Source organism: Bos grunniens, chromosome 19, assembly GCF_055505025.1.
Source record: "Bos grunniens cultivar Pamir isolate PY7600 chromosome 19, Bosgru_T2T1.0, whole genome shotgun sequence".
In the NCBI taxonomy this organism is placed as follows: Eukaryota; Metazoa; Chordata; class Mammalia; order Artiodactyla; family Bovidae; genus Bos; species Bos grunniens.
In genome coordinates this window covers 42160638-42181923 of record NC_141183.1, presented here as the reverse complement: position 1 = coordinate 42181923, position 21286 = coordinate 42160638, and the positions used below count along the sequence as shown (strand labels likewise).

General features: G+C 47.8%; 1 protein-coding gene across 4 annotated transcripts in view; it reads right to left on the bottom strand.

Moving 5' to 3' along the window:
- The window catches only part of SLC6A4 (solute carrier family 6 member 4), a 34917-nt gene extending 22248 nt beyond the window's left edge, over window positions 1-12669 (bottom strand). Inside the window, exons 1-2 of one of the 4 annotated variants that reach the window (XM_086359920.1) lie at window positions 12549-12669; window positions 11962-12100 (exon numbers count right to left, since the gene is read on the bottom strand). The gene's annotated coding sequence lies outside the window, so the exon portion shown is untranslated. Of the gene's footprint in view, window positions 1-3917; window positions 4211-11961; window positions 12504-12548 lie in introns of those variants that run through there. The other 3 variants (XM_086359918.1, XM_086359917.1, XM_086359921.1) reach the window with 3 other exon arrangements.
- Window positions 12670-21286: the final 8617 nt, after the last annotated feature.

Sequence of the window (21286 nt, the reverse complement as noted above, 5' to 3'; positions counted from 1 at the left end):
TATCAAATCACAACTGAGTAGTTTTAAAAGAAAAAAAAAAACAGGCAATCGAAAATAGATAGCAAATAACCCAGGTTTTTCATAGGCTCCATTAAGAACAAAGTATTGACTTCAGCTGAGGGACTGGAACCCCACCCTGGAGTTTACCGGGGACTCAGAAGAACAAAGGTCCCACAAAGCTTCACAGAACACTTACTTTGTCTTGGATGCTATGCTGGGAAAAAAGTAACAAAGAAGCAGTTTCTGGCAGCAAATAGGATAGTCCTCTCCATCATTTAAATTGAACACTCGAAAGTATATTTCATACCAACTACAGGTGTGATTTGGAGCGTCGGAGAGAGGTGAAAAGGCCACCTTTGTTAGGCGCCCCTAGCTCCTTCAGTGCAGACTTTTTCACTCTTGCAGGAGCCCAGCTCGCGGACACCCCTGGGCAGGTCTGAGCTGCCTCTAGCTGTGTGCAGTCCACCTGTACCTCCCCTTTCTGCACTCCCATCTGCCTCTGCAAGTCTGGCTGAGCCTTAAATGGCACTGGTGCTCACCATTTATTCTTCTTGCCATGCCCAGCAACTCTTGGGGCTAAGCCACTTGTTATTTTGTGACAGTGGGCAGGCAGGGTCACCTCTCATTCACGCCAGAAGAGCCAGAGAGAGGAGCGCAGAGGTTACGGATGCCAAAGTGGCTGGTGTCCGTCCCTATGTGCCTCGGGGCTGCCACGCCTTTATGTCACTGCCGTGGGCCAGGGTGCAGGGAAGTCAGCTCAGCTCCCTGAGATTTCTACATGGGGTAGAAATCCGAGCCCTTTTGGACTTCAAGCCTATACCAGTTATAAAGTAGTAAGGAGCCAGGACCTTCCAGCTGACTTTGACCTTCTGGACTTGAACTTTTCAAACTCTGAAACAGTTTGCAGTTGACACGTTTCGGCTTAATTCAAATCACATTATACCTTTCTAGGAAAAGGTGTCTAGGGATGACTGCTACTGCTGTTTGTAACTGCAAAGGTCTGACATGAATCTTCTAAATTCAACAGTCAGAGGTTGACTAGGAACTGGGACTTTGTAAAAATGGCAGTGAATGTCTCTTACCCTGGTGGGGCTTTCACTGACTATAACTACCTACATGTGGACATGTAGAGACAAACACGTAGTAAGTGAAAAATTAGAACACAGAGTAGTTGCTTCACACTGATGACTATGTACATAAATATTGGTAAGGATTAGAAATGAAAACAGGGGATGCAAGTAACTAGAGTTCCTTGCTGACTGTGTAGTTTCTTTCTGTAAAGTAGAAAACAAAAAATTTAAAGGCATTGATTGATTGATCCAAAAATATTAGAGCAACGAGAGAGAAACCAGCTCTATATAGCGAGGGTGTGTGTGTATAGGAAGTGTGAGGTAGGTGTCCTGGGCTCTACTCGATCTAACTGGCTCCCACCCCCAACTCTATCCTCAGCTCAAGGAGGCAAACGTGACCTATAGAAGGAAATGAATTTCTGACAAAGAGTGATCTAGATAAAAATCCATTCTGCTTACCTTGATGCCTCTGTCCAGCCTTCCCCATCACCCCACCCATCCCACCTTCCCCAGGACCTCAACTAGACTTGATGGACTTCTAAAATAAGAACACATCCTCTCATCCACCATGAGGAAGCATTCACCAGGCTAAGGGATTTTTAATTTTTTTTTTTTTTTTGGAGAGAGATGATGAGGTATCAATATATTTAAATACACAGTTAAACCTGAACTTGGCAGTCTCTGGTTGTGTTGTTTGGAGAAGGCTTTTGTACTTGCCTCTGGCCTCTAAATGACATGTTTTCTACATTAAACTGAAGAACCTACAGACCAGATGGCAGAGATAAAGAGCTTTACCAGGTGCGGATGGTCAGATGGCAGCCAGCTGACAGATCTTGCCAGTGACCCAGGTCTTCCTTTCTCCATCTTCAAAATTTTGCCCCAAATTTTCTGTAGGGATGTTTCCCAACCTTTAATGCTGCAACTTTCCTCTCATTTAAAATTGAAGCTCAAAGATCATCACCCAACCTTCCTCCAGCACGTCTACCACGCTCTCTAGGAGGAAAACCACCCGTCTGGGAAGGACACGTTAGCGGGGGAATAACCGTTTAGCCAGCCAGTGGTTCTGTCACCCCCCTGCTGCAGGAGTCCTGTGTTGTTCTAGACTTTATTTGCTTCCTCCCTTGGGGCACTCTGCAAGAAGCTGGAGAATGTGCGTGGGCTGGTGAACTCTGTGGGGAGAGAGTGGCAATGTATGTTCTTCAGGGTCCTCTAGGGTTCAGCCCCTAAGGATCCCGATTTCTTGGCAACTGTTATGAGCAACTCCTAAAAGAGAAATACACCAGACTATTGTTGCTGTGCATTACAATGTCTTATTTTCCTGAAATATCCCTCAGCATTAAAAAAAAAAAAAAGTTTTATCAACAGCTGAAATGGCCCACATAAGAAAACCTATTCAGAGGGTTCTTTAGCCCAGTCATGACTTGAGGTTGCCTCTCCCCTGAGGGTGGTGTCTCTCTATCCAGCTCTGCTTTCCGGGGTTCTCCCACCCCAATCAAAGACCCTGAGGTGCAAGAAGATAAGCTCAGCCACACGAAGCCACCAAACAGGAAGGAGATGCTCGTCTCCTTTTCTTCAACTCACTCCTCTACCTTTCAGAAGGAACCCCCTCCCAGGGACTAATCTGTCAGCCAGGAGCAGATAGGTGGCGGGACCTGGGCCCCTTTCTACATACAGGATGCTGCCTGTGGAACCAGACTCCTTTCCCACTTCCCTGGTTCTGCAGAGCACTGACCAGCTTCTCCCCCTGAGACCAGCAGATAGCAGTAGTTGAGAGTGAGCCAGCCCAGGAATATAGAAGGAAGAGATGTTAAGAAGGTTGGTTTCTAAGAACGCTCTCTTGAAAGCTTTCTTTTCTTTTCTTTTCTTTTTTTTAAAGGTATTTTTATCCTGCTGGGTAGAGAGACTGCAAAGGAGGTCACTGTTGCAGCTGTGACCTCCTCCTGGAGACATGAGATTCCCTGTGGCCAGAAACAGCCCCAGAAGCCTGCGTGTGCATCTGGGATACGTGCCGTTTTCCCAGGCTGAGCAGGTGATGGGCTGAGGGTGGGTCACCCAGCTCCACGGTGGGACCACGGCCTGACGCCCAGGACGTACCGCCGCCCCGCGACTCTGCACACGAGGGGCCACACAGGGGTGCCAGTGACAGGATGCCAAGACTGTCTGTTTACAGCCCTGCTTCCTCCCGGCCCAGGGGGTGGCGTACTCACCCCACCTCCCCGCCCCTAGTAAAAAGAACTGTTTCCATTTCAACTTCTCCCGATCACATCTCCATTCCTTTTTCCACAAGCTCGGTCTGTGTAGCCAGGGGAACCAGTAACTGAACAAGCAGATAATTATGGATGAGTCATGAAACCACCCAGCCCTCTGGAGATGCCCATGACTCTACTTGTCTGTTTGACCCCCCTCAGCACATTCTAAGCAGAAACACTACAGAAATTTTGTACTTTGACGTCACATGTCCAGATCAAAGTGAGTTCATCTCTTGGGACACTCACTTTCATTTTCCAAAAAAAACAAATACATGAAAACACCTCCCTACCCCCCACCAAAACCAGAATTATGGGTTTACTGCTGAGATAAGATTAATTATAGGTTATAGAGCCAAGTGGCAATTTGTACTCTCTATTCAGAGGGAGTCTAAAGTTCCCACAACACCAAGGATGATAAAAGTTGCAGAGCCCTGTAACATGGTATAGGGTTATACTGTGCCTATAACAAACACTAAACATATATGTTTACTAAACACAGCAAACATATATGCCTGTATATGTTCAGTCAACACTGAGCCTGGCCCGCTGCCACGGATTGGGCCTAATTCAGTAGACACATACTGCCCGCCTACTATACCTAAGGCTCTTGCAGACAAGGCAGGCCTGGTCCTGCCTTCAAGGAGTCCATGGTAGCAGGCCAGAATCTGATCAGCATGCGGATCGAGGGAGAGGCCGCTGCTGCTTGCAAGTGCTGCCGCCGACCTGCTGTAAACCGAGGTTTCTGCTGACTGGATGCAGCGTGTTCAGATACCTTGCGTCTTTAGCTTCGAATTGTCCTTGGGTTTTAATGGTCCTCCTTTTGCTGCTATTGCACACACTGCTTCTGTCATGGGACCCTGGATTTTTGCTGCTTCCAGTCCATGTCTCCACAGTGCAAAATGAAGGTTTGTTGTTGTATCTGTTGAAGAGACTGCTGAGTTCTCTGAGGGGTGTGGTGTCTTAGGGCGTAAGCCACCGGGACTCCTGCTCGCCTTTCAAACAACATAGAAAGACTTCATGATCTGAACGGACCAAGTGGAGAAAATCTTCTTGTTTTTTGGATGTTAGGGATAGAAATGACTATCACAGTCATCTCCTTACCCAAAGAATGCCTTGTAAGAGACAGTTTAATTTTTTGGAGAGGAACTAAACAGGCTACAATCCTCAGGGCCATCTCGGCCAGATACCATGAGAAAGGAAAAAGGGTCTCCATCCAGAACTTTCCTTGGGGAAGGATAGCTTCAAGCTTCCCTCCACACAGAGGGTAAAACTGAGAGGATTAGCCATTTGTGCTGGGGTTAAGATCACTCCAGAGGCTGGGCAAAAGTATAATTAATTGTTTAATAAAAAAGAAATGGATCTGGCATGGATAGGGAGAAATAGCCTTCCTGTAGTAAACATGAACAGGAAAGCTAGACTAACCACCTTCCTGGGGTGTCATTTAATAGTCTGTGTGTCCACAACTCAGAGCTCTCCTGTCGCATAGATCTGCACTGGAATCCCACACCTATCATTGACTGGCTTTGTGACGTTGGGCAGGTTACTTAACCTCTCTGACCTTCCCTTTGCTCATGTGTGAAAACAGACCATTAAAGTTCCTGCTCCCTGAAGGCTGTTGTGGGACTTCAATAAAAGTATGACAAATGCTTAGCTCAGTGTCTAGTGCATGGAAAGCACCAATGCATGACAGTGAGTTGATGACCACTCTGCCATCACACGTACACAACCCATTCTGCTGTTCTACTTCTCACCCCAGGGAAGGAAGCTGGAGCCCACAAGGTTTAGTGATTCGTTGCCCGCAGCACAGGTGGGCCCCCTGAGCCAGAAGCTATGGACTCCATCCCCTTCCATGGGCCCTCACCTGTTCTTGCTTGTTCTTCTCAATCGGTGGCTTGGAATCACTAGGAAACTTGTAAACGGGAGATTCCTGGGCTACTTGCTCAGAGATTCTAATAAAGAGATCCATGTGGGTGCTGCATTGTTAGCAAGTACCCAGGTTATTAGGGGCAGGTGGGCCACTGAGCATGCCCAGTGCATCCCCAACCCCACCCCTTCGCTGCCTCTAATCATCCTAAGTTCTCCAGGCCTGGCTTAAGTTTCTATCCACCTCCTCCATGTAGCCTTCTCTCACCACCCCAGCCCAAGATGATCTCATCTGTCATTCCTCACTGATTATCAAGCATCATTTATTATCCTTTTGTGTCCAGTTTCTTTGCATCTCCAGGCCATGACTTATACATTTTGGCCTCAAATTCCTGCTGACCAGGTGTGTGCACGTTCCCAGCCCAGAGGGTCTCTGGGTTGATTTTGGGTTTCTTGGGCTCGGGCCATGCTGGCAGGTGTGAGGCTCAGGTGAGCCTCTACTCTTTCTTCCCGGGTCCTATCCTCAGGGGGTCTGCCCCTCCTCCCTCCTCACCCATCAGGAAGATCTGCTGAGCATCTCCGGGGTGGAGAAAGGACCATCACAACCACAACAACGGTAATCAACTCTGGAATGGAAAAGACTGGCGGCATGTCCAGGATAAAGAGGAGCCCAGGTTGTGCTGTTAGGCCTTGAACAAGTACCAGCAGGCATGCCCATCAAAGGTTTGTGTTCCAGACACTCCTTTGTGAGTTGCTGGTTTGGAACTTGCGGTGTATTTTCAACCCACAGAAGGAAATGTTGCAAATGGTGGTTAACCTCCTAAGCTAGTTTACAAAACCCTTGTTTAACCAAAAGATACTAAAACATCTAAAATGTAAGGAGATGGGAGGTGACAAACTCATTAGAAGTTGTTTACCATTCTTTCTGGTTCCTGAGGAAAACTAAATTTAAGGAGAGGAGAATAAGGAGGTAGAGAGACTCGTCTGTAGAATCTGTGGAAGTGCCTTTACAGGTTGAGGTCACAGATCCTTTATTACATTTAACTACACAACTTGCAACTTTTTGCAGAAAGCTTTCATTCCGGGGCTGCCATCTGTGTTGGTGTGGACAAGGCCAGGAAAGAGACTTGGGAAACTCGAACAGGTGACGTGTTCGATTAGGCAGAATGAGGAGTATCACTTACACCTTCTAAATCCTCTTTTATTGTTACAAGGCGATTTATGCCATAAGTAGAAATCAAGCTTTCAAAAACACCTGGGAGCATTTCCAAACACAGGAGTTTCCTTTTCCTTAAGACAGGTGTATTACTAAACTATTTTTGTGTGAGACAGACAGGATTAGACCCACAAAGGAAGTCAAGGGGGAGAGAGAAAGAAAACCAGCCCCAGGGACAGGGTGTTATGAAACAAGGGCGGATTTACCTGTGGCAGCTGGTGGGAGAGAGGAGGGGAGGAGAAAGGGATTGGAAGTGGAATTAAATACAATGTGAGTGACGATGACGGGAAGGGGGAACTGGGGCCATTTCTCTGAGTGGGGGCGGGGGGGAGCCGAGTGAAGGGACAGATGGGGTCTGGCAGCAGGGTGGAGGGGGGCACGGGGGTGCCCTCAAGCCACAAGTTGTCTGTGATTTGGGTAATGTTGCTTGAAGGTGCCTGTGCTCCTACAAGTTCTGAAATGTGTTTTACAACATGTCACACACATGGTTCGGGGACACTCACGAAGAATCAGTTCATGATGACTCAGAATTGATCTGATTCTCAGATGCAGTGAAATCAGGGCAAGAGGTTGTTCCTCATCCCTAGGAGTTGATGGTCGCAAAAAGTAATGCTTTGAGCTAAAACGGACATCACTGAGATGGTGGAGGAAATTTGAATATGGACTGTACATTCTATAAGAATATTTTATCAATGTTAACTTTTTTAGATGTGATAACAACAGGGCTCTGGTTATGTAGGAGAATGTCCTTGGGCTTAGGAAACATAAGCTGAAGAATTCAGGGGTGGGAAAAAAAATGCATTTAATATACCTAAGCGACCAACCATAATAGCTTAGCCTAGCCGACCTAAAATGCACTCAGAATACTTACATTAGTCTGCAGTTGGGCAAAATGATCTTACACAAGGCTTATTTTATAATTAAGTGCTGAATATCTTTAAAAAAAGGCATTCGGGGTGAAGTATTTGGATGTCTGCAAATTTTCACAGGTTCAACAACAAAATTATATATGTAGTATAATCATTTCATTAATTATATTTTACACAGTATCAAATTATGTATTAAATATGTAAAAATTGGACATGTGTCTAATTAGAAAGTACATGCACAAAAGTGGCAAAATGTGGTGAATCTGGGTGAAGCTTCAGGGGACCATTTCTCCAACTTTTCAGTTGAAAATTTTCAGTATAAGACACTGAGGGGAGAAAAAGAATTCTGCCCCTGGGACGGGCTGAGAAACCTCCATTCAGTCAAAGCTCGCCACAGCCTGGAATAGCGAATCTCCTCTCGCCCCTCTCTCTCTCCTTCCTGCCCCAGCTCCTCTCCTCTGAAACAAGGAAAAGAGCCAGCTAACTCAATTAGCCGTTAACACAACACACCCAGTGGAGGGAAAAGTTCAGGAGACTCAAGTTTAAGGCCTGGCCAGGTCCTCAGGGCTGTGGCGAATTTGAACAAGCCATGGAGGACTTGGAGCAGATTGTCAACAAGTCCCCTTCCAACTCTGCCCTTCCCTGATTTTAGGGAATCCCTTGGGGGCGGGGGTGGGGGTAGGAATGTTTATTTTCTTGCAGCAGCTTCCCTGCTGCTAAGTCGCTTCAGTGGTGTCCGACTCTGTGCAACCCCTTAGAAGGCAGCCCACCAGGCTCCCCCGTCCCTGGGATTCTCCAGGCAAGAACACTGGAGTGGGTTGCCATTTCCTCCTCCAATGCATGAAAGTGAAAAGTGAAAGTGAAGTCGCTCAATCGTGTCCGACTCTTCGCAACCCCATGGACTGCAGCCTACCAGGCTCCTCCATCCATGGGATTTTCCAGGCAAAAGTACTGGAGTGGGGTGCCATTGCCTTCTCCTTCCCTAGCAAAGTACAATTTTCTTTTTCCTTGAATACGCCCAGAAAGACCACACAACACAAGGAGGCAAAGGCCCAGTGACCGGCTCTCTCTCCCCGAGCCCACCTACCAGCCTCCAGCTCAGGGTTCACCCAAAGCATACAAGCAGCTCTCCCACATCTGCCACTGGCCTTGTCACACCCCCCACCTCTTCCCTTCCGACCTCCAATAATGACACAAAGACCTGGACCTCAGGATCCCTGGAGACCTTCCCCATGCCACTTGCCACATGTCAGTGCCTGGGGACCCTGGCCATCAAGCGGGCCCTGGGACACCACCTTCCTGTCTCCTGTCTCTCGGGTTTCTCTCTCACTCTGTTTGGGGGGTTAATGGAGAGCTATCCTGTCCTGGCTTTTAGAAAATTCTATGGCTTAAATACTACAGTCAGCTATCCCAGGCACCGCTGGGGCTTCCCTGGTGGCTCAGATGGTAAAAAAAAAAAAACAAAAACAAATCCACCTACAATGTGGGATACCTACAATGTGGGTTCGGTCCCTGACTTGGGAAGCTCCCCTGGAGAAGGGAATGGTTAGCCACTCTAGTATACTTGCCTGGAGGTATTCCATGAACAGAAAAGCCTGGCGGGCTACAGTCCACAGGGTAGCGAAGAGTGTGGCACAACTGGCAAGTAACACTTTCAGTTTCAAGAGAAAGATAAGCTTCCCAGGTGGCTTCATCGGTAAAGAATCTGCCTGCAATGCAGGAGACCTGGGTTTGACCTCTGAGTCGGGAAGATCCCCTGCCGTAGGAAATGGCAACCCACTCTAGTATTTTCTCGGGAAACCCCATGGACAGAGGAGCCTAAGGGGCTACAGTGTGTGGGATGGCAAAGAGTCACACACAACTGAGCACAATGGCTTAAATACCCACAGCTGAGTGCCCCTTGTCCAGGGTTGGGTGGCAGCGAGGGAGCTGCTACCGGGTTCCAGCAGAGCCAAAGAGAAGAAAATAAAGCAGCCAGACCACTTTGCACAGGTCTTATCTCCACTGGGTTTGTTACCCCATTAGACACAGCGTGGGAAGCACCTGGCTTACAGAGATGCTGCTGGTGTTCAGTAAATAAGCCTTCATCTTCCCAAGCGCTGACAGCTGACAAAGAGCAGGCAGGAGGGAACGCCTCCTCCACCGAGACTTGACTCGGATCATTTCTGCATGTGGGCCCAGGCCAGTTTGATGAGCTCTGCCAGGAAATGGTGGAGCGGGGAGGCGGGGACCTGTGCTGGCCGACTGTGGGTCTTGTGCCCACCCCAGAAAAGCAGGTCACCCTCTGACCAGGGGAAGTCATTTATGCCAGAGTTCTTTAAAATGCTAGTTTCATCTATTTTCCACCTTTCCTTCCTAGAAAGATGGCAGTTTTCTCTCCTTAGGGTTCTACTTTGCCTGCTTAAGCCCAGAAGTGGGATTCCGCACAGCAACAGAGGACCCCGCATCACTTACCCAAGAAAAGAGGAACAGGGCGCTTTATGAGACCTTGGATCCGGCTCCCAAGCCTGTCCTGTGTTACACCACCAAGCTCGGGGGTGTGTGTGGGGGGAGGTGGGCGCGTGTTGTTTCTCCCGCCCCACACACTAGGTGGAGGAGTTGTAAAGGGGATTCGAGGAGTCAGGGAACTCAGGCCCCTGTTGGCTGGACAAGGCTCAACTGCAGGACTTGTGCATGTCTGTGTGCAAAGCCTTGGCCTTAGAGTGAAAGCCGTGGGTCCCCAGAGGACCCTAATCTGACGGAAACATCCGGGCAGACTGTCCCGGCCCTCAGGCATTTTGCACCATCATTTAAACTCAAATTTGCTTAAAGCAGAGAAGTGAGGGTCACAGTCACAGAGTGAGCGGAGGGGACTGGAGGAGACATGGACATCGGTTATGCAGGGCCCCCCGCCCCTCGCTTAGAGCTAAAACCTCGAGACCCAGAGGAGTTGACCTGTGACAGGGAATAATTAAGGTCTCAGGTACCTTCTTAAACGGACAGAACAGGACTGTATAGTTTGCCCTTTGGCCGCCCAGTCATCTTTATTTAAAAAGTCAACTCACGAACATATCCTGTTGATTCATTAGGCCAAATTAAACTTCTTCAGGCAGCCCTGCCTTTGTTCTCCCAAATGATAGCATTTGCAGTGTATGAAGGAGAATGGTCACTCACTGGCTGAATGTCCGGCATCACTTGCGATTCTCTTTGGAGGGGCATATCTAGAATGTTTCTGCAAGCCCGCTGTAAGAGAGAACACTCACAGCCAAGCACCTCCTTCCACAGTCACCCCAACCATTTGTGACCCTTTGACATGCCTCTCCAAGCATCATCAAAATGCTCATAAAATTTGAAAAAATCAAGTTTGCTTAAAGCAGAGAAGCATTCTGAAGTTTTGTTGATTGCATTAAAACTTCAATGTTTTAAGTTTGAAACTTAAAACCCCAACCCCGCCATTCACCCCTAGTATAAATATTTTTAAGCAAAGAGACTGAAAGCAATGGGTTTGAATATCTGTGCTGGGGTCACATCCGAAATGTCCTAGATGGATCACTTGAGGGGATTTTTGATTAATTGTGAAGCAGTTTCAATCTGCTCCTATTCAGGTTCAGGGGAAAAAAATGAAAACCTGGGCCCCAAACAGCTTGCACAAACCTCTTAAGAACCTGCCTTCTCATCCATGCTAGAAGCAGCCACCCCCACCTCAGTCAGCAGGCAGGAAAACTTCAACCTTTGAGCACCGGTGGCTTCACGGGAAAGCGAGTAACAGAGTAAAAGCTGTGTGTTTCTCTCCACTCCCCAAACCCAAACATCCACGTGCCCATGGTGCCCCCTCCACTTCAATAAGCAACAAATCCCAACGTCGCTTTATTAGACATTTTCCCCATGTCTAATGTGTGTTAAGGCAACACACATTAAATATTTGATCTCCTCTTACTATGATGAGAGCTAGCAGGCTCATAAATAATCCATTAACCTGGTTCATTTTTCTGAACAAAATTGATTATCAAAATACTAACACAGAAGCCTTTTTAAGGTCTGACTCTTAGAAATCCCATCCCTCTGAAATCTTTAGAACCCCAACTGAAAAAAAAAAAAAAAATCATTACACAGAAGACCCAGGGCAAAAAGAAATGTGCTTCTTAGTGTTCTTTAGCTCCAGAGAGCCTTTGAGAAAACAAATTTGAACGTACACATTTTTCAAGCAACTGATGGGCACACACTTCAACCATGTAGAACAGCTCTCTGGAGTTGTGGGTTTCACATGAATTCTGAATGACTGAGCGTGCATCGGCTCTGCGAGTGAAAACCACCCAAGCGTACGGAGACTCGTCCCACTTAAGTGTCATTCGGAGATTTCTCTAGATATTTGGGCATTGTGTCCAGCAGGGCTCTACCCGCGGAGATGCCTGCACACACACATCCCTGCACGCGATGGCGGTCAGCGAAGAGCAAACAGAAGCCCTGGGTTGAAAGTAAAGCAACTTTTGCCTCCAAGCTCAGGACCTTCCTGGGCAACTGGGGCCGCCCCCCCAGGCCTCCGGGGAGGAAGGAGCGCTCTGAGGTTATCGAACGCCCGAGTCCCCTGGTCCGACTCCGTGCGCACCAGCCCTGCCCAAACCCCCCACGCCCGCCCCCGGGAGTGGGGGGGGGCCTCGCGGGATGAAGTTCTGGAGAGAAGTGGGCTTGAAAAGCCGGGAGGAAAGCGGACCCACCTGCCGGGAGTCCGCGGAGGCTGGTCCGGGGCTTCGGAGCCGGCGACCCTCGCGCCGTCGAGGCACCCGGGCGCCGCTGTCTGTTCCGGCGCTGGCGCGGCCGTTATTTGTACTCTCGGCCCCTCACATGGTCTGATCTCTAGATATCCGCCGCCAAAGAGCTCTTTAAGAATTTTTGCGTCACTTTGAGCAGCAGAAACTTTACGTTTCCCCGCTGCCGCCGCTCTGCCTTCCTCCTGGGGATGGGGAGGGCTGGGGGGCTGGGTGGGCGGGCGCTCCAGAGAGTGGCGGGCGGGGAGGCGTGGACGGGGAACCGGAGAGGGGAAAAGTGAAGGACCCCCCCACTCCCACTACACACGCACACACACATTCACACACTCGCCCCCCTAGAGGACCAGCGCTCTGAGTAGAGAGGGAGCCTGGGGCGGGGAGGGGCAAGCAGCAGGCTGAGCGGAGCCAGAAGTCCTAACCCCTCGTGCTCTTTAAGCTCGCGGGGAAGGAGCTGCTCCACAACCCACAGGTGTAGTTCCTCCCCAGCCAATAGCTCCTGAAGTTTTATGTGTAGGTTTCAGCTTGATATCACTTACTCAGAACCATCACTCTGGACCACGGACACCTCCCCTCACCCCCATCCCGAATCCGGCCCTATTTTTCTTCCTGGGACTTAGCCCTTGGCTCTCCCTCCGGCTTCACCGCTGGGACGTGAACCCAGCCAGGAAGAGCTCAGCGGAACTCTGGTCCAGAAGGACCAGAAGGAATTAATTCCTCGCTATCCCCGGTTCCTCCAATACAGCCCAGCCTAGTGGCTCAAGGTAAATACTAGCAGAAGAAATGAATGAATGAAGCACTTTCCCACCTTGTTAACCAGCTACAGTGGAAAGCAGTATGAGAACAGAGGGTGTGGGTGGCGATCTGGTAAACGTGTGTGCCTGTGGTGTTGGGCGAGGGGGTGAATTGGTAACAATATTTTAATTATCTGAAGAAAACCAACAGGAGCCTATTGTGTTGAATCATGTCAATATATTACTTTGATAATTTTAAAAACTTTAAAAATAAACTTAATGTTAAATTATCTTTTCAGTACAATTATTTTTTACATTTGAAAAGAACAGATGCAGTACTTGCTCCGGATGTCCCTGAGGCTGAGATGGGAGGGCAAGAGCTGACGCGCCTACTTCCTAGAGGCCAAGGTCCCAGCCAAGTAGAAGGCAGAAAAGAAACAGCAGTTACAAGTGTGCAACCCCTTTCTCCCCGCTCCCCTCACTCGCTGCTTGGACTGAACAGAACCCAGAAAACTGAGGGAGAATCCGGCTGAGTGGACCTGGAGTCTGCAGGGACCGAGCTGAAACAACCTTCACTGGGCGTGGTTGGCACCCCAACCTGGGAGGAATCAGTGTGAGATTCTGGCGCCACCTAGACGTCAGGGTGGGGATTGCAAGCAGAGCGGGGATGGCGACTCCCAGGGAAATTTGGGCAGTTCATCCCAGGGTCATATCCTGGGATGAGAGGCCCACGTCAGGCAGCCCCTCCCTTCAGATGGACACTGTGTGTGACCACTGTGTGAACGAGTGTAACAAGTGTAAGGTGTGGTTCTGAGGAGGGCCTGGGAGGGGACTGGGACCCCAGCCCTTGGCTGAGACTCTCGTCTCCACCCAGTCTGTCCTCCACGTTGGCTTAGTGTGGCCTTTCAACACCATGCCAGAGTCTCCCGAGCCTGTTGACCACTCATGACCTTCTTCCGAGACCCTAATACCCATTCTTGCGCAGTCTCCCTCCCTCCCAGCCCCTCTCAGAACTGTTTTCTTGGGTGTGGTGCTGACCTAGACCATGGGACTTGGGTGAAACCCCAGCTCTGACCCTGTACTGTCTGCATGGGTTTATTCCCATACGAGGAAGTTCCTTCTTCTGGGCTGGAATAGCCTTTGGCTCCCTCGTGTGTAAAATAGGGATCATGAGGGTGGTGGGCACCCCCGCGTGCCGGGCGGGAAGGGGCTGACGTGTGCAGTAACACCACTGCCCTCTCCGCCTGAGGGGCACTGCCCACCCACCCTCTCTCCCCCGCTGGACCGCCTGGGCCAGTCCTCTCCCCTCTTAGTCTCTGGCCGAGGAGCCGCTGCGATTACACAGACGCGACCTCTCCCTTGTTCCTCACGGCCTCCCTGGAAGAGTCCATGAAAAGTTGTTGCAGATGGGCCATCTACTCTCTACACAGGTGCTTTCTCTTCTCTTCCCCGTGGGTGTCGTCCCACAGAGACCAGGTGGCCTCCGCTGCCCCACTTTCGCCTCAACAAATCCAGACTCTCGCTTTCCTAACGCACAGCCTTCCCTGTCTTGCTCCCCACTTGTGCCATACCTGCCCTGGCTCTCTCCAGCATCCAGACTCCCTCCCAGCACCCCCGCTTATTTTTCCTGGGACATGGTGTAGTTTAGGTGACAGGGTCAATGGCCAACCATGCATGGGGACAGCACCACCAGAGCAGGATTTGCTGTCACTGTGAGCCCTGGGCTCGTCCCCATAGGGTTCTACCTAGAAGCCCCCCGGGGGAGGCTGTCTCTGATCAGGTGAAGCAAGGCCAAGGGGAGGGGAGGGAAAGCCCTTCAGGAGTGCCAGGGGTGGGATGTGCAGGCGGTGTGGGAGAGGAATACCCCGAGGAAGGCAGACAACGTTTACAAGTAGGTGATGTGTGTCGTTGGTCACTTTTTCCTGGCCCCAGGTCTCCCATTCCTTATGAGCCTACTACCTCCGCTGGACAAGACCCTGTTTCCCCAGATTTGACAGGTGTCGTGACTACCGTATGTTCTATGATATCTTTGGGTCAAGGTTTCTGGTTTTACTTCCTTCCTGTGGGATCCCCTCCCCTGACTATAAACACTTTCGCCGGTGCCACGGTCTGGAACGCAGCTGTGTTTACCTTCCATCTTGGCAGAGAAGTTGAAGCCAGAAGAGCAAGTACCAGGACACCCCACCCCCACCCCAGCCGCACAGACCCGTGAGAGCCCTCAGACCTTTCCTAAATGTCCACCTCCTCCACTGGGCTCTGAGTTCCCAAGGGAAGGGGCTCTGCCTCTCTGCAGATCTTAATACCCATCCCTGTGTCAGCACACAGCACGCCCCACACACAAGTGTTGGCAATGGACGGCTAGGGAGATGCCTTCTACTCTTAGCCGACTTAAAGTCGGCAGCACTTTTGGGACTGGTGAGTAAATCATGGAATATCTGACACTGGAGAATTGCCCAGCAGTGAAAGGAGTGAGGCGGTTTTCTCTGTGTATTGTAGTCGCTGTAAGCATGTAGAAGAAACTGGAAATCCTAAGTGCTTTGGAGGGAAAGGACATTAAGGGTAGGAGGGAACCCTGCTTTTTCACGGTATTACCTTTCATACTACTTAAATATTTGTCATGTTGGTAATACTTTTCTACAACTTTTCTGGAAAAGCCTCATTTTTAAAAAATTGTAAAAGTTAAAAAAGAGAGAAAAGGACTTTCCTGACGGTCCAGTGGTTAAGACTGCGCTGCCAATGCAAGGGGCACAGATTCAATTCCTGGTTGGGGAACTAAGATCCCACATGCTGCACCGCATGGCCAAAAAATAAAAATGAACAAAATAACAATAAGAACAATAAAATGATTTTTAAAAAGAAAGAGAGGAGAAAGAAAGAATACAGAAAGGGGCCCCAAGCTATGGCAAAGCAGGGGAGAAGCCTGGAGGATTTTCAGGGCAGCTCCATCTCTTGCAGTGCAAACTGTTTCCTTCCCAAACAGGGCTGAATTATTCAGTACCACTGCAGGTTTTTTTATTCCCTTAGGAAGGAAGCAAATATTTTCTTTCTAACTTACTAATAAGGGTGCTGTGAGCCAGGAGGTGACATCCAGGGCTTTGCTCAGGGTCTGAGCAAGAGGGACAGAATTATTTTTAGAACCCAGGTTCTCTGCTTCTAGCCCCTGAAGTCACGCCTCTCTCCTCCCTCCCACTCCCAGCTTTCTTGGTCTGCTCAAGACGACAGAATACTCTCCCTGTCTTTAGCTCTTCTTCCCTTCCAGGAACTTCAAGATAACTGTGGCCTCTGCATAGAGGGAGGTTTCCCCCCTCAGTCTCTTCTTGGAAAACTGATCACCCTCATCCTTGATGTCTGTGGTCACTGTGGTTAGAAGTTAGATTAAAATGGGTCAGTTTTTCTTTTCCTTCTCCAACTTCGAGCCCTTTCCTAACTATGATGATATTTACTGGAAAACTTCACTCATAGCAAGTCATCTGCTTTTGCCACGGGCTCATGTATATACATCTTATTTTGCGAACTACACGATAAACTTCTGAAGGGCAGGGAATTACTTTAACCCCCAGAGGGCCTTGCTCGATGACGGACACATTGGAGAAGCTCTGTGAACTGGTTATTACCAATAGCTCCCATCTATTGAGCATCTGTCTCCCACGTACATTATCTGCCTCCTTTTTTGTTCTTTTCCTACCACAAGGGTAATATGCATTTTTCAACCCTTTGGCTGTATTTTGTTATTAAAAATATATTTTAGTTTTTCTCTTTTGAGCTGTGACCTTTCCTATGAATACATTTCAAAAAGCTTTTCACCAAAGATGGTATGGAGACTGAGACGCAGAGAGGGTCGGTGACTGGTCCCTGCCCTGCGTGGCTCCAAGTGGCTCAGCCAACCCTCCTGCCTGAGTCCAAAGGTGCTGGGATTCTCCCTCTCCTGGGTTGACTTTTTCTTTTAAAAATGTTTTTATTTATTTTGGTTGTGTGGGGTCTTGGCTGCTGTGCGCAGGCTTTTCTCGAGTTGTGGCGAGTAGGGGTAACTCTCTAGTTGAGATGCACAGGCTTCTCATTGCAATGGCTTCTTTTCTTGCAGAGCACAGGCTCTAGGGTGCATAGGCTTCAGCAGTCGAGGCTCCCTGGCTCTAGAGCGCAGGCTCAGTAGGTGTGGCGCATGGGCTTAGTTGCTTCGAGGCACGTGGGATCTTCCTGGACCAGGGATTGAACCCGCGTCTCTTGCAATGGCAGGTGGATTCTTTATCATTGAGCCACTGGGAATCTCTGCTGGGCCAATTTGAAGCCAGAAAGGTGCAGGCAGTGAGAAAAGTGAAGAAAACCTTTGAGGGTTTCTACCTCCCTCTTCTACTCCCCTAAGGCCAGTCACCCTGAAATCTAGACCTTCCTGTTAAGCACTGACGTACAAAGATCCACAGGGGCTTTGTTCTCATTCTACTCATCCCTCCTGAGCAAGTGACTGTGAAGCCCACTTCAGATCTAGACATAAACTTTTAATTGAATACAGCTGTCAGGATATAGGGCATTTTCCATCCGTCAGTCAACCATATTTACCATGAGGCAGGCTTGTGAACACAGTGGTGAGTAAGACAAAGCCGCTGCCCTTGGGGAACTGACAGGAAGGATCGACACATAAACATAGAAACAAACAAGCATTTCAGAAAGTGACAGAAGTGAAGGAAATCGACCCCAGTTATCGTATAGAGGCAAGGGCAGAGGTGGCGGAGGCGGTGAGGAGGGGGCAGCTTGCTACTCAGGTGAGGTGATGGCCTTGATGTTTGAGCCATGACCTGAATCATAAGAAGCCAGCCTTCAGGCTGAGGGAACAGTTTTAGGATGAGGGAACAGCTAGCAGGCGGGAATGCGCTTGGTGCATTTGAAGGACAAAGTGGGAGTGGGGTGTGACTGTCTGATGCAGGGTGAACAAGAAGGGAAGGGAGGAAGTTGGGTCTGGAGAGGTGGGCAGGGGCCTCAAGGGAGGAGGCTGTGTGCTCCTGTCACTGAATGTGTCCATGCAAAACTTCAAGGATTCCTTATCCATCTTGGAGAAGTCTAGACAAGATGACCTCTAAGGGCCCTCTTGGGTGAGAGGCAAGTGGGCTGCAGTTTAAGTCAAGCACACTGATACTTTCCACCGTGTACCCACCCTGTCTCAGCCACTCCATTCTTCTGCAAAGCAGGTAATTTTAAAAAATCAAACAAAACATTGACTTAGGATAGGCTGAGAGATGGTTCCAGAGCCCACTCCATCCACTTTAAGAGGAACTACTAGATAGTTTTTCTCAAGGAGTAAGTGAGAGAGAGAGAAAGCAGGTGGTATCCAAACGGTACCAAGGAAGACAAACGGGCAGAAGGGCTTCTGTCTTCACACAGTCCTGTTTGCAAATGCCTATGGCTGCTATGAATAGGACACTCCCCCTCCCTCTCCCTTTCTCTTTGTGGTCATGTGTAAAGGGTTTGAATTTTGCAAAGGAAACAAGAACAACTCTGGCCAATTGATTCCTAGTTTTCAATCAAATTGTGTCACAGACCCCAAGGAAGTAGGGTCATCTTCATGAAAAGCAGCAACGGTTCTGAACAAGCGGTCTCAACTACGGGGATGCCCATCTGATATTACTTACAAGGAAAAAAAAAAATCTAGCCTAATCAATGACTTTGGCCAGTCAGCAACAAGTTTCACCCAGACCACACGATCAGAGAAGTGGGAATGAAAGTTCAAGTGCCCTGGCGCTGCCAACAGCAAATGAGAATTCAGTGGCTCTTTGACAACAAGCCGGAGCACGCTGATGGATCCACAACCACATCCTGGAGGAATGACGTCTCATTATCAGGTCCTGGCTTCTTGGATGTGTAGGGTCAGCATGACTCTACATGTCTCAAGAGGGTTCCTGGAGCTGGCAAGGACCTTCCAGAGGTGAGAGTATCATTGAAAGAGTGACAGGAAGACAGTTCACACCTTCTCAATTCCCAGTTCACCAGTCACCCAAATGTTAGCAGGTTCTTCCAGTTCAGATGTCTGGCTAAAACTCTGGCCCATTTCATCTTTGGTAGAGAAGACATACCCGCCATCCTTTGTTTCTCTCCACAGAATCCTAATTTTATTTGGATAATAGCTTCTATTCAGTATTTGGTTATGGAGATTATCTTTTATATATTTGGATTCAGTTAGTAATATTTGGTTAGGAATTTTGCATCTCTTTATGGAGGAGATTTGCATGTACTTTTTTCTTTTTTTTGTTAGGGTTATGGCAGCCTCATAAAATAATCCTTTATGTCACAGAATAGCTCTTTGTCTTTCTTCTTAACCTAATCGAAATTCCCCAGAGAACACTTGCAATCTCTGCACACTAGGGTTCTAGGAGCCCAGTATGACCGAGGATATTCAAAATGCAAATGCCCACATAAGGTACTTTCATCTTCAACTAAGTTTCTGACCTCCAGGCCATAAACTAGTTTTCTCTATGGAGAATAAATCTTGAACTGGTGCCTGCTGAGAGGGGGAGGGGCAAGCACATAGCTACCCAAGGTAGCGAGGGAATCTAGCTTTCAGTGACCCAGAGTAACCCTCTGATGCTAGCATGTCTGAGCTTTGGGGGTGGGGGGTGGGGGGAGAGGGTTACACAGTGTAAACTGGTTTGCTTATCACTAGCTGTCTGCACTGCTGAATCAGGATTCAACTTTTTCAGTTCTGCTAAATCTTTCAACGTCTCAGTCTGCTTTTCAGTTTGCTTCTTCTCCCCCTTCTTCCCGGGGTCTGGGGATATATGTCTTCCAAACAGGTCCCTTCACTGTCACTTCTGACAACATTAAGGGTGTCTTATATTTTTCCATCTGCAGTATAATGGTAGCCTCCTCTTGACTTCTTTTGTGTGTGTCTGTACTTTTGGGGGGGATCAGTCTTACCCAATATGTTAATTTGCTTTTCTTTTTTTTAAAGAACCACTTGTAATATAAATGCGAAAGAGTCTGTTTAGCGAATGGCGCTGGGAAAGTTGGACAGGTGCATGTAAATCAATGAATTCCCTCACACCATGCACAAAAATAAACTCAAAATGGCTTAAAGACTTAAACGTAAGACACGACACCATAAAACTGGAAGACAGCATAAGCAACACATTCTCTGACATAAATCATACCAATGTTTTCAGTCAGTCTCCCAAGGCAATAGCAATAAAACCAAAAATAAACAAATGGAATCAATTATTTGTTTAATCAATCAATAAACAAATGGAATCAACCTAATCAAACTTACAAGCTTTTGCATAGCAAAGGAAACTGTAAGTGAAAAAAACAAAACAAAAAGACAACCTGAAGAATGGGAGAAAATATTTGCAAAATGAGGCAAGTGGCAAGAACTTCATCTCCAAAATATACAAACAGCTCATACAACTCAACAAGAAACAATCAACCCAACTGAAAAATGGCACATGACCTATATAGACATTTCTCCAAAGAAGATATAAAGATAGCCGATAGGCACATGAAAAGATTCTCAACATCACTATTAGAGAAATGCAAATCAAAACTACAATGAGCCATCACTTCACACCAGTCAGAATGGCCATCACTAAAGTCTGCAAGTAACAAATGCTGTAGAGGGTGTAGAGAAAAGGAAAGCCCTCCCTCTCACACTGTTGGTGGGGATGCAAATTGGTGCAGCCACTATGGAACACAGTATGGAGGTTCCTCAAAAACACTAAAAAGAGTTGCCATATGATCCAGCAATCCCACTCCTGGGCACATAACCAGACAAAACAATAATTCAAAAAGATACACATGTCCCTATGTTCACAGCTATTCATACTAGCCAAGACATGGATACAACCTAAGTGTCCACTGACAGATGAATGGATAAAGAAAATGTGGTACATCTATATGATAGAATACTCAGTTCAGTTCAGCTGCTTAGTCGTGTCCGACTTTCTGCAACCCCGTGGACTGCAGCACGCCAGGCTTCCCTGTCCATCGCCAACTCCAATAGAATACAACAGTAAAATACTACTCAGCCCTAAAAATGAAACAGTGCCATTTGCAGCAACATGGATGCCAGGAGAGATCATCATACGAAGTGAAGTCAGAAAGAGAAAAACACCGCGTGGTCTCATTTATGTGTGGAATACGGCACAAACGAACCCATGTACAAAACAGCAACAGGCTCACAGACGTAAGAGAACAGACTCGGGTTGCCAAGGGGAAGAGGAGGAAGGAAAGGGACGGCCTGAGGGTTCTGGGTTAGCTGACGCAAACTATTACATTTAGAATGGATAAACAACAAAGGAAAATAAAGATAAAATCCATCAGTTAAAAAAAAAATTCCATTTGACAATTCGCTTTTTTCTGAAACATTTAAGCCTTTTATGGACGTTGAAATTATTGACACGTTTAGGTTTCTATTTTGGACACAGTACTTGCCTGTGTTTTCTTTCTCTCCACTATTTTGTTTATATATATATATATATATATATAATATTTTTATATATTTATAAAATTTATATATTTTAATAAAATTTTATATATTTTATATATTTATTATATGTAATATA